The sequence below is a fragment of the Oncorhynchus kisutch genome, linkage group LG25 (assembly GCF_002021735.2).
Source record: "Oncorhynchus kisutch isolate 150728-3 linkage group LG25, Okis_V2, whole genome shotgun sequence".
Taxonomy (NCBI): Eukaryota; Metazoa; Chordata; class Actinopteri; order Salmoniformes; family Salmonidae; genus Oncorhynchus; species Oncorhynchus kisutch.
The window spans coordinates 30,035,759-30,050,970 of NC_034198.2; positions in this window are offsets into that span (position 1 = coordinate 30,035,759).

Below are 15,212 nucleotides of genomic sequence, written 5' to 3' on the forward strand. Positions count from 1 at the left end.
CAGCCCTGGTTGCGCAATCGATATGCTAATACAATTTAGGGAGTCTTGTTTTCAGATTAGCCTTGTTAAAATCCCCAGCTACAATGAATGCAGCCTCAGGATATGTGGTTTCCAGTTTACATAGAGTCAAATAAAGTTCGTTCAGAGCCATCGATGTGTCTGCTTGGGGGGGAATATTTACGGCTGTGATCATAGTCGAAGAGAATTCCATTGGTAGATAATGCGGTGAACATTTGATTGTGAGGAATTCTAAATCAGGTGAACAGAAGGACTTGAGTTCCTGTATGTTGTTGTGACCACACCACGTCTCGTGAACCATAAAGCATATGCCCCCGCCGCTCTTCTTACCAGAAAGATGTTTGTTTCTGTCGGTGCGATGCGTGAAGAAACCAGCTGGCTGCCCCAATTCCGTTAGCGTCTCTCGAGTGAGCCATGTTTCCGTGAAGCAAAGAACGTTACAGTCTCTGATGTCCCTCTGGAATGCTACCCTTGCTCGGATTTCATCAACCTTGTTGTCAAGAGACTGGACATTGGCGAGAAGTATGCTAGGGAGTGGTGCGCGATGTGCCCGTCTCCGGAGCCTGACCAGAAGACCGCTTCGTTTCCCTCTTCTACGACGTCTTTGTTTTGGGTCGCAGGCTGGGATCCTTGCTCGCACATGCTTTTTCTGTTCCATACATTTTCTATAGGATTGAGGTCAGGGCTTTGTGATGGCCACTCCAAATACCTTGACTTTGTTGTCCTTAAGCCATTTTGACACAACTTTGGAAGTATGCTTGGGGTCATTGTTCATTTGGAAGACCCATTTGCGACCAAGCTTTAACTTCCTGACTGATGTCTTGAGATGTTGCATCAATATATCCACAAACTTTTCACTCCTCATGAAGTCATCTATTTTGTGAAGTGCACCAGTCCCTCCTGCAGCAAAGCACCACCACAACATGATGCTGCCACCCCCATGCTTCACGGTTGGGATGGTTTTCTTCAGCTTGCAAGCCTCCCCTTTCTCCTCCAAACATAATGATGGTCATTATTGCCAAATAGTTCATTTTTTAGTTTTATCAGACCAGAGGACAATTCTCCAAAAAGTATGATCTTTGTCCCCATGTGCAGTTGCAAACCATAATCATTTTTTTAATGGCGGTTTAGGAGCAGTGGCTTCTTCCTTGCTGAGCAGCCTTTCAGGTTATGTCGATGTAGGACTCGTTTTACTGTGAATAAAGATACTTTTGTTCCGGTTTCCTCCAGCATCTTCACAAGGTCCTTTTCTGTTGTTCTGGGACTGATTTGCACCTTTCGCACCAAAGTAGGTTCATCTCTAGGAGACAGAACGCGTCTCCTTCCTAAGCGGTATGACGGCTGTGTGGTGTGGTTCCATGGTGTTTATACCTGCATACTATTGTTTGTACAGATGAACATGGTACCTTCAGGCATTTGAATATTGTTCCTAAGGATGAACCAGACCTGTGGAGGGCTACATTTTTTTTCTTCTGTGGTCTTGGCTGATTTCTTTTGATTTTCCCATGATGTCAAGCAAAGAGGCACTGAGTTTGAAGGTAGGCCTTGAAATACATCCACAGGTACACCTAAAATTGACTCAAATAAAGCCATGACATCGTTTTCTGGAATTTTTGGTGAACTTCTGACCCCCTGGAATTGTGATACAGTGAATTATAAGTGAAATAATCTGTCTGTAAACAATTGTTGGAAAAATTACTTGTGTCTTGCACAAAGTAGATGTCCTAAACGACTTGCCAAAACTATAGTTTGTTAACAAGAAATTTGTGGAGTGGTTGAAAAACAAGTTTTAATGACTCTAACCTAAGTGAATATAAACTTCTGACTTCATCTGTATGTGTGTGTGTGTGTGTGTGTGTAATTGGGCTTCTCAGTCTTAATGAATAAGTTATTAAGTTTATTCATTATTATTTTTTTACCCCCTTTTCTCCCCAATTTCATGGTATCCAATTGGTAGTTACAGTCTTGTCTCATCGCTGCAACTCCCTTACTGACTCGACAGAGGCGAAGGTTGAGAGCCGTGCGTCCTCCGAAACAACCCAACCAAACCGGACTGCTTCTTGACACGATGCCTACTTAACCCAGAAGCCAGTCACACCAATGTAGAGGAGGAAACACTGTACACTTGGCGACCATGTCAGCGTGAACTGAGCCCAGCCAGCCACAGGAGTCGCTAGTGCGCGATGGGACAAGAACATCCCTGCCGGCCAAACCCTCCCTTAACCCAGACAACACTGGGCCAATTGTGTGCCGCGCCATGGATCTCCTGCTGCAACAGAGCCTGGACTCGAACCCCGAGTCTCTAGTGGCACAGCTTGCACTGTGATGCAGTGCCTTAGACCTCTGTGCCACTCGGGATGCTTAAATAATGTATTTTAAACATGAATAGTGGTTGGTATTAAGTCTTACCTTGATCTTGGTAATGGCATGCAGGAAACACACATTATATGCCATTCAGACAGGCTGGACCCATCCTTACGGGCAGTGTCTGAAATGGCACCCTGTTCCATAGGTGTGTGTGTGTGTGTGTGTGTGTGCTTGCGTGCGCGTGTCAACATGAATGGATACTGTTTACTAATGAAATGTGCTTAGCTTGAATTGCTCAGCTTCGGTGTGCTATGCAGAGTGGCAAAAGCTGTTCATTCAGAATGCACTGAATATGTATTTTATAGTACAATGAGGAAGACCATTTTATAAAATTGAGAAAAGTACTGTTTACTTGAAACCAACATCTTGAGTTCAAGTACACAATGCGGCTCTCTCCCATTCAGCGATGCGTAGGCGACATTACAATGGAGCTATGCCAGAGAGACATGTCAGGAAAATAGCCTTGATATGTATCATGGTAACCTTTTGTTGCTAAGTAATTATGTAATACAGCTGTTTATGTAAGGGATGTGTATAGAATAGAGAAAACATTGAACACACAGTGGTAAATACTGCACACTGTATACAGTAATTGCACTAGTGCAATAATGTGCGTGTCTGTGTGTGTGTGTGTGCGTGTGTGTGTGTGTGGGTACGTGCTTGTATCCGTGCGTGTGTATGCGTGTGTATGCGTGTTTGTATCGGTGTGTGTGTATGCGTGTGTTTATCTGTGCGTGTGTATGTGTGTGTGTATCTGTGTGTGTGTATGCGTGTGTTTATCTGTGCGTGTGTATGCGTGTGTGTATCTGTGTGTGTGCCAAGCAGCCATCCTGTATGGGTGATGAATGACTATCAGGGTTTTACTGTTCAGGCGCTTATAGATTTCTTGTCTTTCACTTCATTAAACAGTTTGATCAAGGGTTTTCCAGCAGAGTAGGGCTGTGTCCCAAACGGCATCTTTCTCCCTATTTAGTGTATTGAGAAAAGACCAGAGATGGACGGGTGAGGTTGGGTGAATAATGTGAGGGGGATTTGAAAAGAAAGGGGAGGGGAGGGAGGGAGGGAGGGAGGGAGGGAGGGAGGGAGGGAGGGAGGGAGGGAGGGAGGGAGGGAGGGAGGGAGGGAGGGAGGGAGGGAGGGAGGGAGGGAGGGAGGGAGGGAAGGAAGACAGAAAGACAGAAAGACAGAAAGACAGAAAGACAGAAAGACAGAAAGGGAGAGGCGAGAGATCAAGTGAGAGACAGAGAGGAGGGGGGGATGATTCAAGATACACTTTTGTGGCCATTCATTTATCAAGTAGCACAAAGCAGTTTAGAGCACAGCAGTGTGTTTGGAGCAGTGACCCATGGGAGAATCTAATCAGTCCCTCATCTAGCCTAAAGGCACACGCCACTCAACCACTCTGACTTCCTGCAGTGCTGTGTTGGAGGAAACAAAACACATCAGACTTTGACGTTCCCCTAAATGATGGCCAAAACTTAGCATGACGGCCTGAAAAGGATTTCTTCGAAATGCCTGAAAATCGCTAATTGAAAACAACAATAACGCATTGAAAAGTAACCTGACAACCTCTCTGTTATAATAAAGTTACACTTACTGTACCAGTCAACAGTTTGGACACACCTCCGCAAGGATTTTTCTTTACTTTTACTATTTTCTACATTGTAGAATAATAGTGAAGACATCAAAACTATGAAATAACACATATGGAATCATGTAGTAACCAAAAAAGTGTTAAACAAATCAAAATCTATCTTATATTTGAGATTCTTCAAAGTAGCCACCCTATGCCTTGACGTATGTGTTATCAGGTACTCAAATATTAAAATGAATGAATCAAAGCACACAGAGATACACCATAGTATGTATTATTATGTCCCAAACAGTGAACTACTAGATTCATTATCTCACTGGAGGAGGAATTGTAATCAAATCAAATAGCAACCATATAACCTAGTACTACAGACCAGATGATGGTTGCATCCCAAATGTCACCCTATTCCCTAGTGTCTCCTGACCCCTCCTGTCTCAGCCTCCAGTATTTATGCTGCAGTAGTTTATGTGTCGGGGGGCTGGGGTCAGTTTGTTATATCTGGAGTACTTCTCCTGTCCTATTCGGTGTCCTGTGTGAATCTAAGTGTGCGTTCTCTAATTCTCTCCTTCTCTCTTTCTTTCTTTCTCTCGGAGGACCTGAGCCCTAGGACCATGCCCCAGGACTACCTGACATGATGACTCCTTGCTGTCCCCAGTCCACCTGGCCATGCTGCTGTTCCAGTTTCAACTGACCTGAGCCCTAGGACCATGCCCCAGGACTACCTGACATGATGACTCCTTGCTGTCCCCAGTCCACCTGGCCATGCTGCAGCTCCAGTTTCAACTTCCACCTGACTGTGCTGCTGCTCCAGTTTCAACTGTTCTGCCTTATTATTATTCGACCATGCTGGTCATTTATGAACATTTGAACATCTTGGCCATGTTATGTTATAATCTCCACCCGGCACAGCCAGAAGAGGACTGGCCACCCCACATAGCCTGGTTCCTCTCTAGGTTTCTTCCTAGGTATTGGCCTTTCTAGGGAGTTTTTCCTAGCCACCGTGCTTCTACACCTGCATTGCTTGCTGTTTGGGGTTTTAGGCTGGGTTTCTGTACAGCACTTTGAGATATCAGCTGATGTACGAAGGGCTATATAAATACATTTGATTTGATTTGATTTAAATAGTGCAGTATTTTGGACCAGGGCCCATAGGGTGCCATTTGGGACGCAGCAATATGTTTGGATTTTTCTGACGATCTAATTATAAAAACAGTTATGTTTTATTTGTCATAACTTCGTGGGCCACTGTTTCCAAGTACTTTGATATCAGTCTGAGTGCTTGAGTGTGGCGCCATAGTGGAGAAAAATCATCAATGGAGAACTGTGTCAAAAGAGAACTGTGTCCTTGTTACTGCAAGGAGAGAGATATATTTGAACTTCAGACATTAAGAAAACATCTACTTTGTAATGAAACACGTACAGTATGTTCATAAATGTCTCACAAAAAATGACACACACACACTTTGGATTTTGATTAATAGTACTTGTCAGAGCTTGTGCAATGTAAGAACTAAATTGTGAACATACATATAGCAAATAACAATGAAACTCGAAATGGACACACACACAATTCCAAAGTATCTCCTATTCACATCCCATTATTTCCTAAATAATATAAAGTAGTCTTGTTTTCCTTCGTGACACTGAAGTTTATACTCCTAATTTATCACTGCTCCTCTTACCCTCCTATTTACGGGCCACTATCACCGTATTGAGATCAACAGGGCAATGATGAATGCGATGTAGACTATCCCGACCAGCCTGGCTTCCGTGGAATTTAATCCATTTCAACTCTGGCGCCGTTTCAAATGGCACCTTATACCCTATTTCGTGCACTACCTTTGACCAGGACCAATAGGGCTTGGGTCAAAAGTGGATGCACTGTGTAGAATATAGGATGCAATTTGAGACACAGCCTCTGTGATTCCCTAAACGGTTCCTTTAAGGCCCAAGCAATCCCCTGACCTGAGAAGGAAATTGCTTTTCCCATTTTGTGAACCCGACAAAGAAAGGATTTCAAGTGCTCCCCATGTCACACACATTAAAGGTTCATTTTGTGTGAAGGAAAGTGTGCGTGTGTGTAGACTTGTTTGTGTGGACAGTAACTAGGCAATGTGACAGAGCTTCAAAATACAGCGTGTTTTTACCCACCGTAGTTGAACGCGACTGTATGTCGCTGTGGATAAGAGCGTCTGCTAAATTATTAAATGGCTAAAATGTAAAATGTCCTCAGAGATGTCATCCTCCACAGGCTCGGAACACAATGTGGTCATATGGAAAGCAAGTGTTTCCCACATCTGCAGGGATAATCTTTTTTTTATTGGTAATGAAATTCACACACATGGACACACACACATACTAGGAACGGCAGCAGAGTTGACATAGTGTGCAGATCTGTTTTCAGTCTGGTGGTATACTATAGTGATACTAGATACAACCTGAATCATCAGCACAAATATGAGAACAAGAATGAGTCTTCCCTAGTTGTGGGTCAGCTTGTTGTGATTTAAGTTGTTGGTCTGCTTGTTGAGAAAGACAGCTGAATGCTGGCAGTTGTGCCCTTGAGCAAGGCACTTAACCCCTCACAATGTCTCTCTATCCAGGGGAGCTGCACTGCTGCTGACCTTGTGTCCGTGTGTGTGTGTGTGTGTGTGTGTGTGTGTGTGTGTGTGTGTGTGTGTGTGTGTGTGTGTGTGTGTGTGTGTGTGTGTGTGTGTGTGTGTGTGTGTGTGTGAGTGTGTATGAGTGTGTACGAGTGTGTATGAGTGTGTGAAGTGTGTATATCTGGGGGTGTCGGAAAAGTCAGAACAAAATGTCCATTCTAACTTTAAAGTAGGATTTTATAGTATTCTATTCTACACATACAGTACATCTTACAAGCATGAACACATGCAGTACGATACACGCTAGGAGATACTGTACATGCCAAGTTGCTCCATTAACAACTGTACATAATGAAAGCCTCACATTTTTATAAACCACCGCTCAGGAACTGCCCTGCAAACAATAATGAGTCATTAGGATGTCCCTGGGACGTCACGAAATGGTCACCTAAAGTGTCATGGTCCCCTGGAGATTTTGTCTAGTTTCCGGTTGGTCCCGGGTACTGTATGTCCCGGATGTCCCTAATGATGTTTTTAGGACGTTCTTGGGACGTTATGTCATGGTCCCCTGGAGGTTTTGTCTAGTTCCCGGTTGGGCCCAGGGACGTCCTCAAGGACATTTTTAGGATGTTTTTGGGGAATTGTGTCATGGTCCCCTGAAGGTTCTGTCTAGTTCCCGGTTTGTCCCGGGGATCTCCCTGAGGACATTTGTAGGACTTTCTTGGGATGTTGTGGCATGGTACCATGGACATTTTTGTCTCTGGGATGTCACCTGATGGTCACATAGAAATGTTCTCCCCACCCAAAAAGTGTTCTTACCCAGGGCACGCACACCCTAGTTTCATTACACATCACCTCTTGTTACTGTTGCCAAGCCGATCTAGGCCGTGATTGGTGGACCAGTGATCAGGTCAGAGATCTTTTTCTTTTGGCAATGAAAGGAACACCCACACACACACAGATTTTCAACTTATATAGTTGACACACGATTACATTATCTATGTTAATTCAAACATAAAATTGTAATGAAAAACATCCTCACCTGGGATTTGAACTCACAACCTCTTGGTTCACAGCATTTTGATCTTCCTGCTATGCCACCGTGTCTGTACAAATGATGGATTTCACCTGTAAACCTATTCCTACACTTTGCACATCAAGGAAAATCTCAGCTTTTATATTTATCATAGTGTGTCAGGAGTAACGTTAAACACAATAATATGCCCCACCAAGTTCTACAGACGTTGGGGTGCAACAGAAACCTACCCAGACTCCCAGATGAGGTCATATTGAAAAGGCAGTACTAGGTGATCATGACACATATTGTCATTGATTAAAGATTTGTACACTAGTATAGCTGAACAGCATACTACGTGACAGACCGGGAACTAGACAAAACCTCCAGGGGACCATGACCCAACGTTTCAAGAACGTTCAGGGACCTTTTGGGAATGTCCTAAAGTCATTAAAAAGGTCCCCCAGAGAAAGTTCCCTTGGGACCATCACGCAACTTCCTATGGACTAGTAAAATGAAAGTCCTATTAAGGTCCTCCGTGACGTCCTGGGAATGTACATAGAACTAGACAAATGTCCCTCAGAGAACGATACCTTGAGACCATCATGCAACGTTCTTAGAACGCTCTCAGCACCTCAGTGGGATAACGTTGCACCGAAACCCTTAAGGGACATAATGGGAACATTGCTGCATGTCCTCAGGACGTCCCCTGTTTGCTGCGTGGTAGCCTCCAACCATGAATAAGTTAACAGGATACTGAAAACCTCTCCCACACAATAGAGTAGAACCTGTTGCGTTATAATCGATATGGACCACTATCAGATCTAATGGACTGCAATTGAAAATGAAAAGACAGTTACAGGATGTGTCCCAAATGGCATACAGTTCCCTGCGTAGTGCATTACTTTTGGCCAGAGCCCCATAGGCCCTGGTCAAAAGGGAAGAGAGTGTCATTTGGGACACAGACATGGTTACACGACAGGCTCCTGCACTGAGGCTTTTTATACAGTAACTCTATGTGAGTTATCAGTGAACCCCATTCTTCGGTTTTACACTTGACGTAGGTACCTAAGACTACTTTCAAATCATTTACTTATTCCCATAAAGTCAATTTTCCAGTGTTGAATCCATTAAGTGCTCTTATGCTTACTGTACTGTATATCGAGGGTTCCCTTCCCTCCTGCATCTCCAATGAGTGTTTGAGATAGTGTCCTTCGAAGAAGCAGTGATGTTGCCTGGAATAGCCTTCGATCTCTGCAGGGAAGCATTTCAAATCCGGCAGGCATGCAGGCGAGGCATACATGCCTTAGGCCATATTTTCCTCATTAGGTAGCATGGTCCCCTTGGGGTTCTCCAGGAATGGAATGGCCCTCCACTCTCCTTGACTAAGCTGCCTCTCCTAGATGGTTCCAGGAACTGTTGTCGAGGGACCATCCTCTGCCTACTGCCCCTGCTTCTACCTCTCTCCTCTGCCTTTTTGTGTCTATGCCACTATTCTCTCCCTGTCTCTACCTCTATCCCTCTGCCTCTATTCTCTCTCTGTCTCTACCTCTATCCATCTGTCTCTGTCAACCTCTGCCTTTATCATCTACCTTCCCCTATAGTCCACTTCTATCATCTACCTTCCCTTATAGTCCTTCTCGATCATCTACCTTTCTGCCTCTCTCTGTTCTCCAGTGCCTCTTTCTTCTGCCTCTCTGCTGCCTGCTGCCTGTTGCCTGCTGCCTCTCTGCTGCCTGCCTGCTGCCTCTCTGCTGCCTCTCTGCTGCCTGCCTGCTGCCTGTTGCCTCTCTGCTGCCTCTCTGCTGCCTCTCGCCTGCCTGCCTGCTGCCTCTCTGCTGCCTGCCTGCTGCCTGCTGCCTCTCTGCTGCCTGCTGCCTGTTGCCTGCTGCCTCTCTGCTGCCTCTCTGCTGCCTGCCTCCTGCCTCTCTGCTGCCTCTCTGCTGCCTGCCTCCTGCCTCTCTGCTGCCTCTCTGCTGCCTGCCTCCTGCCTCTCTGCTGCCTCTCTCCTGCCTGCCTGCTGCCTCTCTGCTGCCTCTCTGCTGCCTGCTGCCTCTCTGCTGCCTGCTGCCTGCTGCCTCTCTGCTGCCTGCCTGCTGCCTGTTGCCTGCTGCCTCTCTGCTGCCTGCCTCCTGCCTCTCTGCTGCCTCTCTGCTGCCTGCCTGCTGCCTGTTGCCTCCTGCCTCTCTGCTGCCTCTCTGCTGCCTCTCTGCTGCCTGCTGCCTCTCTGCTGCCTGCCTGCTGCCTGCTGCCTCTCTGCTGCCTGCCTGCTGCCTGTTGCCTCTCTGCTGCCTCTCTGCTGCCTGCCTCCTGCCTGTCTGCTGCCTCTCTGCTGCCTGCCTTCTGCCTTTCTGCTGCCTCTCTGCTGCCTGCCTCCTGCCTCTCTGCTGCCTCTCTGCTGCCTGTTGCCTGCTTCCTCTCTGCTGCCTCTCTCCTGCCTGCCTGCTGCCTCTCTGCTGCCTGCCTGCTGCCTCTCTGCTGCCTGCCTGCTGCCTGTTGCCTCTCTGCTGCCTCTCTGCTGCCTGCCTCCTGCCTCTCTGCTGCCTCTCTGCTGCCTGCCTCCTGCCTTTCTGCTGCCTCTCTGCTGCCTGCCTCCTGCCTCTCTGCTGCCTCTCTGCTGCCTCTCTGCTGCCTCTCTGCTGCCTGCCTGCTGCCTCTCTGCTGCCTGCTGCCTCTCTGCTGCCTGCTGCCTCTCTGCTGCCTGCCTGCTGCCTCTCTGCTGCCTGCCTATCAAGCTACTCTACATATATAGGCTAATATTTTTGGCTTTTTAAAGTGGTACCTCTGTTGTATAACTGGGATAATACAATATATGGACAACATGTATCCCCGCACATTGACTCGGTACTGGTACCCCCTGTCTTTTTATTGTGTTACTTTTTATTTGATTTTTAACTTTAGTTGATTTAGTAAATATTTTCTTAACATTAATTATTTAACTACATTGTTGGTTATGGGCTTGTAAGTAAGCATTTCACTGTAATACAACACCAGTTGTATTCCGTCACAAATAAATACAATTTGATTCGATTTTTTGATTTGACATTTTAATACTCACAAGACCCTGGATGAAAAATATGTACCATATGTCACACAACTTTTTACATTGCTACAAACAGCTAGCCTGGTACTAGATCTGGTTGTGCTTGTCATTGGTTGTCAGACAGATCAGGAATCAGGCTAACCATTTTTATTTACTTAATCTTTATTTAACTAGGCAAGTCAGTTAAGAACAAATTCTTATTTACAATGATGGCCTAATAATGAGTTGAAGTAAATGTAAGCAGGGTAAAGTGAAGTGACCTGGAAATGGTTGGTCTCTGACACGCATATTGGAGAGCAAGGCCAAGCAGATCCAATGCATAGACATCTTCATGTTGCCCAGCTCCTGTTATTATGTTGGATGTGCATGTTATTACTTTGGATGTACACACACACACACACACACACACACACACACACACACACACACACACACACACACACACACACACACACACACACACACACACACACACACACACACACACACACACACACGCACACACACGCACACACACGCACACACACGCACGCACACACACACACACACACTCAGGCACAAACGCACACACACTGAACACTAATAGGGTTGCATGACTGTTTATTCCAAGTAGCACAAAGATTTAATTGGAGACATGGGTTGCGTCCCAAATGGCACTCTTTTCCCTATTTAGTGGACTATTTTTTTTTACCAGGGCTCATAGGGCTCAAAAGTAGTGCACTATATAGGGAATAGGATTTAGGACAAAAACAATTCCCTGTTAAAAAGAGCCCTTTGACTACAATGTTGCTGTGACTGACCCTTTGTCTGTCTTTTCTCTCCTTTTTAGGTTTTCCTTTATTTACTCCTTTGTTCATTTGGCCCAAATCTTCTGTCCCTCCCTCGCTTCCAGCCAGTGACACAATTACAATGAGATGATGGTGATTTCTATGTTATCTGAATATTACTCTATTGTATGTAGTTGCTGTATTTAGTAATCCTGTCGATTATCAACAGGATAGTATAGACTAAGCTAGTGTGTGTTCAATGTCAGTGGTTCCAGTGTTATACATTAATAGGCTTGTGAAGAGTACACTTAGATGGTTACAACAGTAGAGGGGAAACATCAAGCAAGCTCAGTCCCCCCATTTTGAAGACATGATCTAAAGTACTTTATCACTCTTGTGCCACTCTTGCCCAGTCCTTTAGTTTTGTGGGGGAATAATGCTAGATTTTGTTTTTTAAACCATTGATTGGTTTCTAGAATGCACTTGCTAAAACGAGATTCCGGCCTGGCATATATTAAATGTAAATGACTTCTCAGATTTTAAATTTGTCAAACCAGGTGAAGCACTCGGACATGGGTGGGGGCTTGTATCCACTTGTCTTCCAACGAATTTGCATCTCTTATCAGAAACCAAACAATTCCCCCCTGGCCTCTGTTCTCATTCTGCTGACTTAGGCTACACAGGAGCACCAAATCCACTTCAAACACTGCTTTATCACTCCCCTTCCATTGATTAGTTGGGACTTTTTCAGTTAGTGCATTCCGACTGAGCCAACAGCAAGAAAGGAAGGACATACAGTAGTGTCATTTCAGAAAGGCAAGTAACACAGTCCTCAACAAGGTGACCACAACAGAGCCAATTCTCAGCTCTTATAACCCAGGTCTAAAGAAGTAATGAAGAAAATGCAGTGAAGAATACTAGAGCAAAAAGTCACATTCTGCAAAATGTGAACATCATTGGCGCCACATACTCACTTTTGGAGGTATGTTTTGGAGCTATGCAACGTTATGGTAACTAGCAAAAAATATATAGGGGCTGTAAATATATATATATATATATATATATATATATATCTTTTTTACTGCTAACTTGGGGGTGAAACAGATCACATATTAACAATTAATTATCTACCCCACCTTCTCTTTTAGCTAGAAACCGTAACACTGTGTCATGCCTCTCAAGTGGCTCCAGTAATGGTGTTTTTGAAATATCCACTTTCCAAGCTTATTGGTTGAGACGTTACTGTTCAGTTATTCATTATTTCGACCCCTTTGGTTTAAGTTCATACTCACCCAATTATTTATCTACTTTTCTGTCATCTCATAGACCCATGGTATAGAGGAGATGCAATGCAAGCACCTTCTGTCCAAGGTCAGTCAGGGTGGGCCGTGCCCAGAGACCGCTGTCTGCAGTGGGGTGGGCCAATTAACCAAACAGACTGTGTGGCCAATAGACCCTGGATTTAGTGCTGTCGCTAGTTCTTATCATCTCACACTTCTTTTCTGTTCAGGATTAATGGGTAAATTTCTTTTACACGCCTCAGTAACCCAATGCATTAGCACAGAGACTTAACAAAAAATATTTATCTCTCTGTTGTAACCACTGTCTCTCTCTCTATCTCATTCCCTCTGTTTTCTTTCTCTCTCTCTGTTCTCTCTCTCTCTCTCTCTCTTCTGTGGCTGGGCAGCCAGGGCCAGAAAAGCACTAACTAATGATGTAGAGAGGGAGCGAGCAGAGAAGAGAATTGGGGGGACTTCTTCAGTGGTTTAAAGTATTTAAGTAAAAATGCTTTAAAGTATTACCTAAGTAGTTACATGGGGGTATCTGTACTTTACTCTACTATTTATATTTTTGACAACTTTTACTTTTACTCCACTACATCAAGAGAATAACCCTGGTCATCCCTACTGCATCTGATCTGGCGGACTCACTAAACACAAATGCTTAGTTTTTTAATGATGTCTGAGTGTTGGAGTGTGCCCCTTGTGTAAATTGTAAAACAAGAAAATTGTGCCATATGTTTTGCTTAATATAAGGAATGAGAAGTTATTTTTACTCTTACTTTTACATTGATACTTTATATATTTTAGAAAATTACATTTACTCAAGTAGTATATTACTGGGTGACTTTCAATTTTACTGAAGTACTTTTCGATTTAGGTATCTTTACTTTTACACCAACCACTGGACTTTGGTTGGTTGGTGCAGTCAATATTTTTTGTGAGTACACTTCTAGCGAGAGGACATGCAAAGGGCAATCAGTGGGAGAAATAGGTTAGACAACATGCTGGAAACGATTAGGGCCAACTGAAGAGGAAAGAGGAAAACAACAACCCTGTAATGTATTCCAGCATTGTGATTTCTCTGAACTTCTTCTCTGTCCTAAAATAGATTGACAGAGTGGGTGAACCAGTGGGAGCCACAGTGAGCCACTTGGAAATTACAGTCTTAACATTAAAATAGGATAACAATTTCCACTCTAATATTTCTGGTATTTTAATGGTAGGCTAAATGGCGGAGCTAACTAGCTTTCAGGAGAGGGGAGAGATTGAGGATGGCAACAATTAAAAGAGTGAAACAGCTGACAGTGTAAGGCTGCCTGCCACCCTTCTGGCCCTGACAGGAGAGAGGGATCAGGCAGAGACACAGTTGTCTCCTTCCTCCATACTTTCTTCTGCATGCTGGGAAGTGGAGGGGAGGAGGGGAACGCCCCCGTAGCAGCTCTGCTCCTTGGCTTCGTCAAACTGCCAACCAGGGCAAAGGCAGGCAGGAAGGAACACACTTCATTAACCAATCTGATGGCAGATGTCAGGCAGGGCTTTTTGCTCAAAGCGCACACATGCACACACTCACTCACTCACGCATGCTGGCACACACACACACACACACACACACACACACACACACACACACACACACACACACACACACACACACACACACACACACACACACACACACACACACACACACACACACACACACACACACACACACAGAAAGCCTTAAAAAGCAGCCTGACTTTTTGCTCCAAGCACACATTTGATTCCAGTGAATGGTCACGTCAGTCCCCCTGCCAGGTTAATTTCCTTTGGAGTGTGAGCTCGTGAAGTGTGTGGTTGAGCCAATCAAAGTTAATGAGCTGAGAAACCATGGCCCTTATTTATCAGCCTCCTTTACTTAGGCTGTTTCATCACCACCTCGTCAGTCTTCACACCTCACAGACACCTCCATCAAACACACACACACACACACACGCAAGCATGCATGCACACAAACACACACGCACGAGCACATGTAACTAGCTATACATAGATCAATGGGAGAAATGTACAAATCTCTCTTTTATTGATTATTGATTGATTGATGGATAAACTGAGCTTGATGAACTACAATGCTTGTTTACACTAATGGTACAATGTGTTAGCCATCCCATGTCTCACGGCCATTGTCTCATTTGTCTTATAGCAGGTCATTACTTGGTGCTAAACTATTGATGCAACAGTAATCGCTCTTGGACAGATATACGTAACATAAATGGCAGTAGCTTCTGTTGACAGATTGTGGGATGCGATGATTAACGAGGAACTTTTTTCCGGTACGCTGATGATTTTTTGTCAATGTCCATTGAGACAAATCATGATTTCACAGGTGCTCGCATTTTTCGAATTTCAGAAGGGGAGGGGAGATTTGGCTCACAGACTTGAAACTGGCTGAGAGTTTCCTTTAAGAGTGGTGAAGACTTCGCTACTCTTTTCTAACATGTCTCCCCCCAGAACTCAATCGAGCATCTGACAAATTACGT